The sequence below is a fragment of the Mixophyes fleayi genome, chromosome 5 (genome assembly GCF_038048845.1).
Source record: "Mixophyes fleayi isolate aMixFle1 chromosome 5, aMixFle1.hap1, whole genome shotgun sequence".
In the NCBI taxonomy this organism is placed as follows: Eukaryota; Metazoa; Chordata; class Amphibia; order Anura; family Limnodynastidae; genus Mixophyes; species Mixophyes fleayi.
In genome coordinates this window covers 61,425,129-61,437,315 of record NC_134406.1, presented here as the reverse complement: position 1 = coordinate 61,437,315, position 12,187 = coordinate 61,425,129, and the positions used below count along the sequence as shown (strand labels likewise).

The 12,187-nt window shown below is 44.0% G+C and overlaps 1 long non-coding RNA gene across 2 annotated transcripts in view; it reads left to right on the top strand.

Annotated features, from left to right (window-relative positions):
- The first annotated feature begins 349 nt into the window (after positions 1-349).
- LOC142158380 (uncharacterized) overlaps positions 350-12,187 on the top strand; it is a 72,120-nt gene continuing 60,282 nt past the window's right edge. For both annotated transcript variants that reach the window (XR_012692762.1, XR_012692763.1), the window contains exon 1: positions 350-427. This is a non-coding gene — a long non-coding RNA (uncharacterized LOC142158380). The remainder of the gene's footprint in view (positions 428-12,187) is intronic.

Sequence of the window (12,187 nt, the reverse complement as noted above, 5' to 3'; positions counted from 1 at the left end):
ATGGGCGCTATTTTGTTTGTAGGGTGATGGTGAGGCAATTTAATAGTAGGGACTATTAATTTAAGATGGGGTGGTTTGGGGGCTATTGAATCTTGGGATGAGTTTAGGGAGAATGAGGTCTATTTATTAAATGTGACTATGAATTATTTAATGGCAGTGATGGTTGCGGGAAATAGGTATTGCTGGGGCTGTTTGCAGGAAGTGAAATAGGTTTATTTATTAAATGTGAATACTATTATTTTAATGTTGGGGCTGGAGGAAGGCCTAATTATTAATCGTGGGTGCTATTGATTTAAGGCCGGGGCTGGCTGTAATTTTCTAAATGTAGCCATTTTTTTTTCAAAATAGGTCCTTCAACATTCCTGGATCCGGACAAGCCACAACTAAAGAAACCAGCAGCCACAGGTGGAGAAAGTGAGAAGAACAGGTAGGAGAGAGCAGCACAGTGTGTGAAATGTTGTGATTCTAGTAGGGACAATACCAATTTTTGGTGAATGTTGTGCCCAATGTAAGGTGTAGGCCAAGACTGAACTGTTTGTGTACACACTGCATTGTTTGTATACTACACTGTGGTGGTAGATGTCCTGAAAGTCAGGAGTGCTTGAACATATGTGACGCTCCGGCGAATTGAGAGCCTAGTGGTTTTTATGTTAGCCACGCCCCAATGGCACGTTTGCCACGCCCCAAATGCATGACCACACCTCCCAAAATTTTTGCACCGCCGTTTGGCTAGCCACGCCCCTGAATGTATGACCATACACCTAAATTGTTTTGCGCCGCCGCAAGGCGGCGCAAAAAAATTTTGGGGCTTACTTGAATATGAGGGGGGCCCCATGAATTTGTTGTACCCGGGCCCTGAATTCTTCTTGGCAGCCCTGGCCACAGTAGGAGGACCTAACCCACAAGTAGGTAAAGCATTGCCCTGGGGGGTGGACCAAACAAAAGTAAGTAGCAATAGCATTGTACAACTTCAAATATATCAATGACATAACAGTAACAATGTAGACAGACTGCTGGGGGTAAATGTATCAAGGTCTGATTTTGCAAATCCAGTGATTTTCTCAGGAGAGTTGAAACTCGAAGATGTATGAACCTGAGATTTCATGTAAAATCGCCAGAGTTGTGCTTCTGTCAAAATCGCTATTTTCAAAATCGATAGATATGAAACTCCTGACTGTTTGTCACTCTGGCTATACAAGTCTCAAATGTATGAAGCTGCAATTAAGCAAACTCAGGAGAGTTTGTTTTAAAACACGCCAGATACAACACGCTGCATTCTAGCAGCGTGTTATATAAATACATAACTGTTACACTGCCTGTCATACTGCTGGAGCTGTCCGGTAGCTGTCAAAACTGTAAAGAATAGATCAAAGTTGAAAAAAAAAAAAGTGTGGTGTCTTCCCCCCTCTATTCAGTATTAATCCTAGTGCTACCAGACTACTGCTGGTTCCGTGAAAATCAGGAAAAAAATTTGGGTGGGGTCCCCCCCGATTTTCACGGAACCAGCACTAGGCAAACCAGCCGGGGTTGGTGACACTATAGCACCCTTGGGCGGTGGATGTAGGGTAATAATGAAGATTATAGTTGAAAAAAATAAACAGAGGCCATTTTGTTTTGTGGAACTACAAGTCACAGCCAGCCCGGGTGCCATAAAGAGTGTGGGCATGCTGATACTTGTATAACTACAAGCACCAGCATACCCATGGCAGCCAGGGCATGTTGGCACTTGGAGTACCACAAGTGCCAACATGCCCTGACACCCACAGGTATGCTGGTGTCTGTTTATTTTTTTCAACTATAATCGTCGTTATTACCCTACACCCACCGCCCAGGGGTGTAGGAAGAGCCCTAGTGCTATCAGCACTGGACTGGGTGTCTCTAGAGGGGGGTCGGCTTGTTTTTTTCGGCGGACCCCACTCCCTAGGGAATCCAGCCCAGCGCTGAAAAACCTGGGGTTGGTTTGTCATTATGGCAGGGGGACCCCTGCCGCGTGTCCATCTGCTATAGTGTTGCCCACCCCGGCTGCTTTGTCTAGTGCTGGTTCCGTGAAAATCAGGGGGACCCTACGCAATTTTTTCCCCCGATTTTCACGGAACCAGCAGTAATCTGGCAGCACTAGGGTTAACACTGAATAGAGGGGGGACCCCACACTTTTTTTTTTTTTTTTAAACTTATCTATTCTATGACAGGGCAGTTTATCAGTGATGTGTTTATGCAACACAGGAGAGTTAGCTAACACGGGAGTGTTTTACATCGCAGCAAATCGCCAGAGATGACCAACGATTTTGAAGATCAGGGTAAAAATCGCAGCTTGATACATTTGAGAAATTTTGGACTAAAATCGCAATTTGCCGCGATTTTAACACGCTGAAAAATCGGACCTTGATACATTTACCCCCTGGTCTCTCTTACTTGTTCTTGTAACTTTGTTACTGTTTGACTGGCTCATGGAAAGTTGGGGTCTTGTTTTGAAAATTTGTTAAAATTGTACTATAATATAAAATGTTATGCTCTTTAGTTTAAATACAACACTCCATTCTAGCCAGATACAACCAGGGCCGCCATCAGGACTATGAGAGCCCCCTGCCCCACCCGGTGGCTGGATTACCTTTTGGATTGGATTGTGTCCACATATGATGCAGGGGACTCTGACACTCAGTGACAACCTGCGCAGACTCAATGCTCTGACACTGGCCGTGCAGAGTGTAGGGAAAAAAGGGGGTTGAGCCAAGTGACAGAGTGGGGAGCTTGAGTAAGAGATAACAGCCAGGGGTCATCTAACCACAGCTTACAGGGGAGGACAGTGAGATCACACTCATCTACTGCTGAGGAAGGAGTGCTGCAATCAAGCTCAAAGCTCACTGACAGTTTGGAGGACATGGTTTAAGTGGGCTTGTGGAGTTTGAGGGGCTGACATGTGGGGAGGTCTGATGGGCATGGAAAGGACATGTGGGGAAGTCTGATGGGTATTTAAGGAGCATGTGGGGAGGTCTGATGGACCTTTAATGGGCACATGGCAAAGTATGATGGGTATGGAAAGGGCATGTAAGGGACACATAGTGAAATCTGATGGCATGTGGGGATGTCTGATGGCATGTAAGTGACATGTTATGGTCTGGGTGGCATGTGAGGAGGTACAAAGTCATGTAGGGTGGGGACATGTGTTGAGGTCAGGGTGTCTTGTGGAAAGGGCTGATGACATATGGGCATCTGAAGTTCATATAGCACTATACTGTGAGGTTGTAGGGCATGTGGGGAGATGTAATGGGCATGTGGGGAAATCTGATGTCATGTGTTGAGGTTTAATGGGCATTTAAGAGACATGTGGGGAGGTCTAAGGGGCATATAAGGGGCTTATGTGGAAGTCTGAGGGGTGTGTGGGGAAGTTTTGGAGCACATGAGGGATCTGAGAACTTGTGGAGGTCTGAGTGCATGTGGGGCTATTTTGTGAGTGACACGAGGTGGAATTCTGGAGCATGTGGAGGCATTTTGGGATGAGTGATGTGGGTGTGCTGAGGTCATTTTTGGGATTTTTTTTCACCTTCATAGGGTAATGTGCTGCCCTGTTGATGGTTGGTTATTATATACACTGCATAATTAGTGTTATTAATGTATTCACTTATTGCTCTACTTTCCTTATTTCATGTACCTATACATTTTTCAAACAGGGCCCAACATTCCAGGATCCAGGCAAGAAACCAGCAACAGGTTGTGAATATTGCAATAACAGGTAGGAGAGTACAACACAGTCCACCAACAGGAGAGGGGTGTCGCTTGCTCCGGGAACCATGGCTCCATGCTACCTCTCTGTGTCCTCTGGGCCCAGGGGAGACGAGTCGAGCATGCAGAGAGGGGATGCCTGTTTCCTTTGTACTGGAAAGCAATGAATCTTTATTAAATTTCTTAATAAAGATTCAAGTTTTTATCTGACATACATTTACGTTTCTCTACCGTATCATTAAGAAAGTACAATCTAGTTAACTGTAATTAGCCCCATGAGTGCCCCACTAGACATATTCTTTTGTTTTCTCCTTAGTGTTGCAGTGGCTGCAGAGTCTGCAGCCCTTTACCCCAGAAGATGAGAGGAGAGATTCAGCAAAACCCTTCTCTTCTCTATAGACGGACCGGGAATCAGCGAACAGGAAAATCCTCCCTCCTTTCCTAGTCCTCTGATGAATGTCCTGCTCATCACACCCACTGTGGGGAGAGGGTAAGATTGGAGAGGATGAGGAGCAGTGAAGGTGATGGGAAGGTAGAAGCACAGCAGGCAGGGCTGCCTTCAGAAATTGCTACCCCCCCCCCCCCCCCATTTTCTCTAATTAACCTCTATCCATAGTTCTATCCCTGCAGTAGCTTACATACCTCTCTGCTTATCTACTACTTATTGCTGGCTCTTTTTCGCTCCTCTCCATTGACAGTGATATGACATCATTTATTACAGGATGTCAGCGACACTGCAGGGAACCTCTCTGCTTTGTCACGGCTCTCTGTCTGGGAGCCGCGCGCCTCTCTCTTGGGTAGATGCACAACTGGGAGACTGGGACTGGAGCAAATGGTGGCAGAAGTGGGGACCCAGCATCTTGGGATTAGAGGAGGATGCGCACCCTTCAAGGGGGGCTGCTGCATCCTTGAAGAAGCAGCTGTTGCTGTCTGTGAATGAAGCCTGCTACGTCCCTTAATTCACTGTGGAGGCCTCCCTCCCCAAATAAATCTGTTTGGGCACAGGGCAGATGGGGGCCCCATAGTGCTTAACCCCCTCTGATGGCGGCCCTGACAGCAGGAGATGGACAGAGCATTGAAGAAGGTAAGAGATAGAGGACAGCAAGGGAGTGGGAAAAAAAAAGGGACTGTGATCTGTAGAGATTTACCAAGCCCCAAAAACGTAACTTTTCCAATTGCTAACATCTGAGGATGGAGTTAGCAGTTCTTGCTTACTGCTATAGTACTGAAGAGGGATCTTCTGATCCCTCAATGGCAGGCTGGACGCTCTCCCTGCCTCCTCTGACTGATCTTTCTTTGCACATCTGTGGCCGCGCATGTGCAATATACATACAGGTAAGAACCCAGACATTGCTACTTTCGCTGCTGCGATAGGCAAGAGGTGAGAGAATTGTGATTACTATACAGTCATTGCTAGGAGAGCCTCTTATTGGAACCACTTTTTTTTTAATAAATAAGTCAGAGAAGGGATAATAATTAACAGGGCAAAATTGCATTCATTGATAAATAGGCCCCAAAGTCACTTAAAATCATAAAGTTCTTACAAATATGTTGCAAATATTCAGTTAACATTATAAGTAATTGAAAATAGCATAGCAACACCGAAAGGCTGAAGTTGGCATTATTCATAAACTGAACATAACATAAATGCACAGGATAATTAGTAACCTCATGTAGTTACAGTTCTGGAATCACTGAATTATGCTGCTAATTTAAGAGCAAATATGCAAATGTTTTATTTACACTTTGATTTTCTAATGATTTATTGAATAAGCCTGTTTCAGTTTAAAAGTAAATGCATAGTTTACATAGTTTTAACCCTTATTATATTTCAGTCCTTGTTTCTTGTTTAAATATTTATTTATTTAAAAAACAAAACAAAACCCTATATCAACAGTGCCATCTTGTGGTTTTGAGGAATATTACAATTCTGCTGTATTATAGGATGGAGAGAAAATTTGTTACGTGATCTACAGTTAGTATTTTCTGCAGCCCAGGAACCATGAATTAGTGGAAAACATGATTTCTAGTGGTGAGTTTCCAAATGTGTGATTTCAGAATAAAGCAAAAAAAACTTGCAAGAACAAGATGTTGCATTAGAGTATTTTAACACTGGCAAAAATGTCAATAAAAACACGTCACTCGTTTGAAATGTGTTCGTTATTAGCATTTGAAGTTCACTATAGGCTTCCCCAATACATTTATTGCAGGAGCAAATAAGTTCCGAAACTGGAATGCAAACACATGCAAACGTATGATGACACTAGAAAGTGCAGGCTACTTATTAGGTTCACTGATGGGTGCATTGATGGACCGCCTGCAGGAATGGATGTAAAAATAAAATGATTAAATAAATCAGTAAAATTGTACACTCACTACTGCTTCTCCATGTATACAGGCATCTCCGGGTCTGCGAAGGCATGTTTGGAGTAGTAGATTGTAAGCTTGCGAGCAGGGCCTTCTCACCTCTTTTTTTTAATAGTTTACTGTGTTTGTCCCCAATTGTAAAGCCCAACGGAATATGTTGGTGCTATATAAATAAATGATGATGATGATGGATCATGTGATTCAAGCACACAGGTCTGTGCCTTGAGCAATGGGAACCTCCTCATAAGTGCACTTCTGTGGATGTATTCAACATTTACCTCCCAATACCTCCCTTGAGCACCAACAACATCACTCAGCAGCTTGGTTTGGATAAAACCATAAGGGATCTATTAGTATTAAAGATTGCAGCAGCAATAAAAGGTTGCACTAGATTTGGGAGGTTGTCTTGCAGCAGAACCTCTCCTGGATCACACCAAGAGAACTCTGTTTAGTGTGCCAGAGTAGACACATTTTCTCTACTTGTCAAGCCTGTTGAGTATGGGGGGAATTCCAAACAGCGATAACCATTTCAAGCAATGTTTTGTGCCATAAAACAACTGACACAAAACACGTATTGTCTCTGTACTTTTGCTTAGTGCTAATAACTATATAGGTATACAATTACACAGACAATATTACAGAGAAAAAAATGCTCAATCAATATATATGTTCACAGCAAGTGCTAGAAAGGGAGAGGTTACCCTCTCCCTTTCTATCGCCTGCTGTGGACATATATATTGAGACTATAATCCCCCAGCACACCACTGTGGACCAGTAAAAGAGCTGATATTCTATTTGTCCATAAACTGAATGAGTGTCTGTTACACACATCTGCAAATATATGATAAGCCACCTGCCTCATCAAGGCGCTCCTGCTAATAGAGGGGATCTAACTCTAAACAATGAAAACCGCTATATTGGCTCACATATTCATGTGTTTTTAACTTCTATTGCCATTTTGGGTACTCTTGGGGCAAATCCGGGTAATTGGCTCTCAATTTAAAAACATGTTTAATTATTAATCGATGTGTATAATATCAAATAGTAAATGTTACTGTTTCTTGTTCCAGTTTCCCATACTGTAACTATTCAACAAATTTGAAGCTAGATTAGCTGCCTGTCAACCTATATCTCACCACATTACCTGTAGAGAGGACAGGACAGCACCTATCGGACACCACTGTTGCTCTTAACACAGTAGCATACCATACCTCCCAACTGTCCTGAGTTCAATGGAACAGTCTCGATTTTAGGGCTCTGTCCCACCTGGGGGACCCTTGGGGGAAGGGAGTTATGTAATAGGCAGCCTACAACCCTCTGGAAGCATAGCCCCAACTCTGTCCCGTCGTGGCCACTTTTTCTGATGTTGTGTAACTCCACAACACCAGCCACATCTGCTCAACAGTAGTCTGGTGTCTTCCAGCGTTGTTGGAGCCTGCTGTAAATTCTAGTCTTCTACACTAGACTACGTATCCCATTTGCACCTGGAGACTAACTTGCATTTCCATGCACAGTAGCGCCAAGAGTGTGTCTGTGGGGGTGTACCAGTCCCTGGGATTGCCTGGGGGGCCTGGGCCACCACTGAAAGCAGTCAGGTGGGGGTGAGGGGTGAATGGGGGGCTTAGGGGGAAGGAGGGACCTGATGGCAGCTCCCAGTCCCCTGGCAGTGTGTGACACCACACTGTCTGACAGCTACAGAGCAAACTGTGGAGCTCTAAACCTTGTCAGATTATGTAATCTTACGAGACTAATATCTTCCCTGCACAATCTACAAGAGGTTTCCTCACTGATGGATGTCAGCAGCACAAACACAGCATAGGTAAAATACAGTGAACTTGTGTTGTCATAATGTGTCTGGAGAGGGGGTTTCATAATGTATCTGGAAGTGGTGTGATGTATCTGGGGAGGGCGTGATGTGTCCGGGGAGTGACATGACATGGCTGGAGGATGGATGACGTGACGTGTCTGAGGGTTGGTGTGATTTTTCTGTCTGGGGAGTTGCGTGACGTGACTGGAGGGTGGCGTGATGTGTTTGAGGGAGATGTGTGACGTGGTTGGGGTGGTTTGATGTGTCTGGAGGTGTGGGAAGATAAATGTAATGTTTTATAGTGCATGTATTATATACTGCATGATCTGTGTTATGTACTGTGCTCACTTATTGCTCGATTTTCCATTTTTTATGTACCTATACATTTTCCAAACAGGTTCCCTCATGCCCAAAAAGTTTCTGTACCTGGACCCAAATTTCTCTTGCCAGTCCTCTTCCTGTGCAGACGCTGGTTCCATGAACACCCATGTCCGCTACAATAGGTTGCCTACTTGGGTACTTACCTCTAATTACTGGGGCTCTTCCATCGGCACAGTGATCCCTGAGCCGAAGTTTCCCTGAACAACTCCCGTTCCGTCGGTATCTTGGACTGCAGCGCTGCCATCACAATCAGTGCCTATCTTCTACATCACATACTCAGAATGACCATCTCCTCTACCTGGTAGCTCAACTGCTTCTCCAAAGCTGCAACCCTGGTCCTCTGTCCTGACACCATTGCTCTCTGCGCGTTGTTGTGTGACTGTCATAAACCTGACTGCCGCGTCTTTACCGGATACCTGCTTTTCGGGACCTCTGGCACAAATCCATAGGACTCCACTTGCAGCAGCGATCTTCCTGATACTAGCTGGACATACTGCGTCCCCTGCTGTTTTAGAGGCTGGTGTATGGGTCTCTGATTCAGTTTACTCCACAGGTTAGTGGGATTAGTGCCTATCATACTGACTTTACAAGCCTCTGATTCTCTTCACTGGCTCTCACCATTCGCTGGATGTTACAGTAGGCGCAGTATTTGTGGACATATATTAATCCTGTTAAACAACTGCTTTGAGGACTTCCAGAGTTACCACTAATTTTGTAAATGCCTCAGAAGTTTACAGTTAATCTGTTGGACATACAGTGTATGACCTACTTATCTTTTATGCTCTGCTGCCATCTACTAGCCACCAAGTTGTATTGCACCCATCTATACACTGCTAATGTGAACTACACTGTGTCTTCGTAATCCTCAGCGACCTTCTGAGCAGGAACGGCGGTAATCTTAGGCAGTTGCCTAGGACGCCGGAACCTGCAGGGCGCCGCTGACTAGATTTTCTAATCTAGTCAGCAGTTTGGGGGCAGAGACTTGTAATGTCCGGCAGCTCCGTCCTCTTCTTCAATACATGCCATACTTGCCAACTCTCTCTGAATTTCAGGGAGACTCCCTGAAATAGGGGTGATCTCTCTCACTCCCTGAAGAGTCTGGCATTCTCCCTGATATTGAGCCAGTACAAGACGTGGTTGGCTTTGCCATCTGTGGCATGATAACACAGTTCAGAAATTGTGTCCTATGTCCATGTCAATGATGTCTATGGAGGTGGCCATTTTCATGGAGACCAAGATTTAATCAAAGACTGACAGGTAAGGCAACATGACAGCAATGGAGACAGAAATGTAAAAGACACTTCAGACTCTAGAGATTCATTAGCTGCTTTTCTTTAATGCATAGTTGCCTACTCTCCCGGAATGTCCAGGAGACTCCAGCATTTCCCGGGCCCCTGCACGCCCACCTTCCCCGGGATCTCCCTGAAGCCAAAGAGGAAAAGTTGGCAAGTACGGTAGATGCGCCCGTGTCGCCGCACTCGCACGTGATCACTGATGTCAGTCAGTGATCATGTGATCTATCACTTCAGTGGCTCCTCTGCCCATGTTCTCATACTGTCTGTCAGTGACAGACAGTGTGAGTAAAGTTATTTCCCGACGCTCCATACCCTTCCAGCATGCACCACTCCGCTCCACACATTAAAACTCACACTTGTGTGCTCAGTCGGATGCAACTCATGATGAAGCTCTACAACACTAGCATATGTGTCAAGCTGATGTCTGGAGCAACAAGTGTAGTGTGAAGATAGTGTCGAAGTCAAATAATTGGATGTAGTCGTTTCAAATTAATATCCATCGATCTGATTGTCTTTGTTTGAAAATATGTGAACAGCACGCTACGGCGTGATAGTTCCAACACATAGTCGTTTATAATCAAATGTAATAGAGTTTATAGTTAAATATCATAATGTTAAATACACTTTATTGAGATCCAAGGTTCAGAATACAGGAAACATGTCATGTTTAGTATCATTCTAATCCCCTATTTATCCTCAGAGATCCGTTCCTATCGGCCAAGAGATCGCACCTTGTGTATGCGAGTTATGGATAATAGGGAATTAATGATCAGAATGGTATTGTGTGTGTAATGCAAATAGACCAGTTTGAACCAGGTTTTCGTCGGGAAGATACAATACAGCTGTTGGAGCGCTGACCCCCACCATTGGAGGGCATTGTTTGAACTGGCCAATGACTTGCATTATACCAGACTGTCCTGAAGCCTGAACCAATGGAAACATGCCAAATCATCTCTATTGTTTTCAATGTAACACCAACTGTATATAAACTGAGCTCTGGGACCATCATACAGTCTTCTTGATCACAGACTTCAGGATTGAATGACTGTATTCTGGATCCAGAGAGCCTGCGTATGTAATCGGCTGTACTTATTTTATTGAATTGTTACTCTGCTACTTTTTGCTATTAAATCGCATTGTGAGTTGGAACCACACTATTCGAAGTGGACAATTTTCATTGAATAGAGACTAGACAAACATAACAATAGTGTAGATATGCGGACTGGCAGTGTTAGTAATAAATGCAGAACTCGCATTTCCTTAATAAATGTAAAGGTCGCTTTTACCATATAAAATATAATTAAATTTACACTCCAATACAAAACACAAATCCAAATAAATCAAGTGAAATTAAATACAAATATCTGTCATTTTCTGCTACAGTCCAAATGGAAATATCAATTAAGTAATGTGATTAGACTGATTTGAACAGATAAGTTGCGTAGTGATTTATTTTGGTGATCAATGTATAATGATCGGGAGAGGTTCTAATAGGTCCCAATGCTATAGAGTCTTAGTCCAAATGTTCTTGCAGACGTATATATGTTAAGAGATGCGGCAGTCACCACTGCACTCCGGGCCGATTACCTAGTAACAGCAACCGGCGTCCTCTTTCTGACTGGCAGCAGGTGGCACCTTGATTTAAGCTGGTTGATGTGTGAACTGCAATTTAGCCTTTGCTAGCTTCTAGCTAGTTGCTAGACAGCATCAACTGCCTTGTTACTTACAATTAGTGTTACTGCACTTGTGCAGCTAAACACCTGTTTATGTCTCATCGGCTCCTCTGGCTTTATATACCCCTTTATGTTTTACACCAGTGCTGGTGATAGTTCCTGCTTGACCCAGTTTGCTGTTGTATCCTGATCTGATTCTGTCTCCTTGTTTTTGACCCGTATTGTTATTGGAATTTGTTGTCTTCCCTTGCTCAAAACCTTGGCTTGTTAAATGGATCTGCACTTATCTCTGCCCTGACCTTGGCCTCTTTAATCAGAATTGCATTAACTCCTGCCTGTCCTGATTTTGTTTAAACTATACTGATACCATCATGGTTGCTCGCTACCTTCTTCTTTGTTCTGTCCACACGATTGGCAATATTATGATCAACAGCTATTACTACTTTTAGCATAAGACCTGGGGGCAACCGAGTACAGTGGAACACATCATTATTTCTCATTGCAACAGCCCTTTAGCACCCTTAAACAGGCCAGACATACTGAGTAGACAAAATATACACAGATAATATGGCAATGCAAATCAAATTATTTACGGGACAGTGAGTGAGAGTGATGGTAATGTCCAACGCGAGGTAGGCCTGATCTCAAGAAAACAGGGCTAGGGAAGCAGGCCTATAGGTACAGAGAGTGGTGGAATAGTAGAAGAAGAACGCGAGGGAAAAGGGCCCTGCTCTTGAGAGCTTACATCCTAAAGAAAAGGTGAAGGCACAAATAGGGTGTTACCAAGTGGGGGAGAGAAAAATAAGGTGGGCATTGGTATTCCTCTTGATTTCTGTCAGGAGTTGATCTCCGATTATCCCTGCCCGACTCAAGCATAATAAGTGGCTGACTAACATTACAGAGTATACAGTTGAAAATGCAATGTGAAGAAGTGAACATTAATG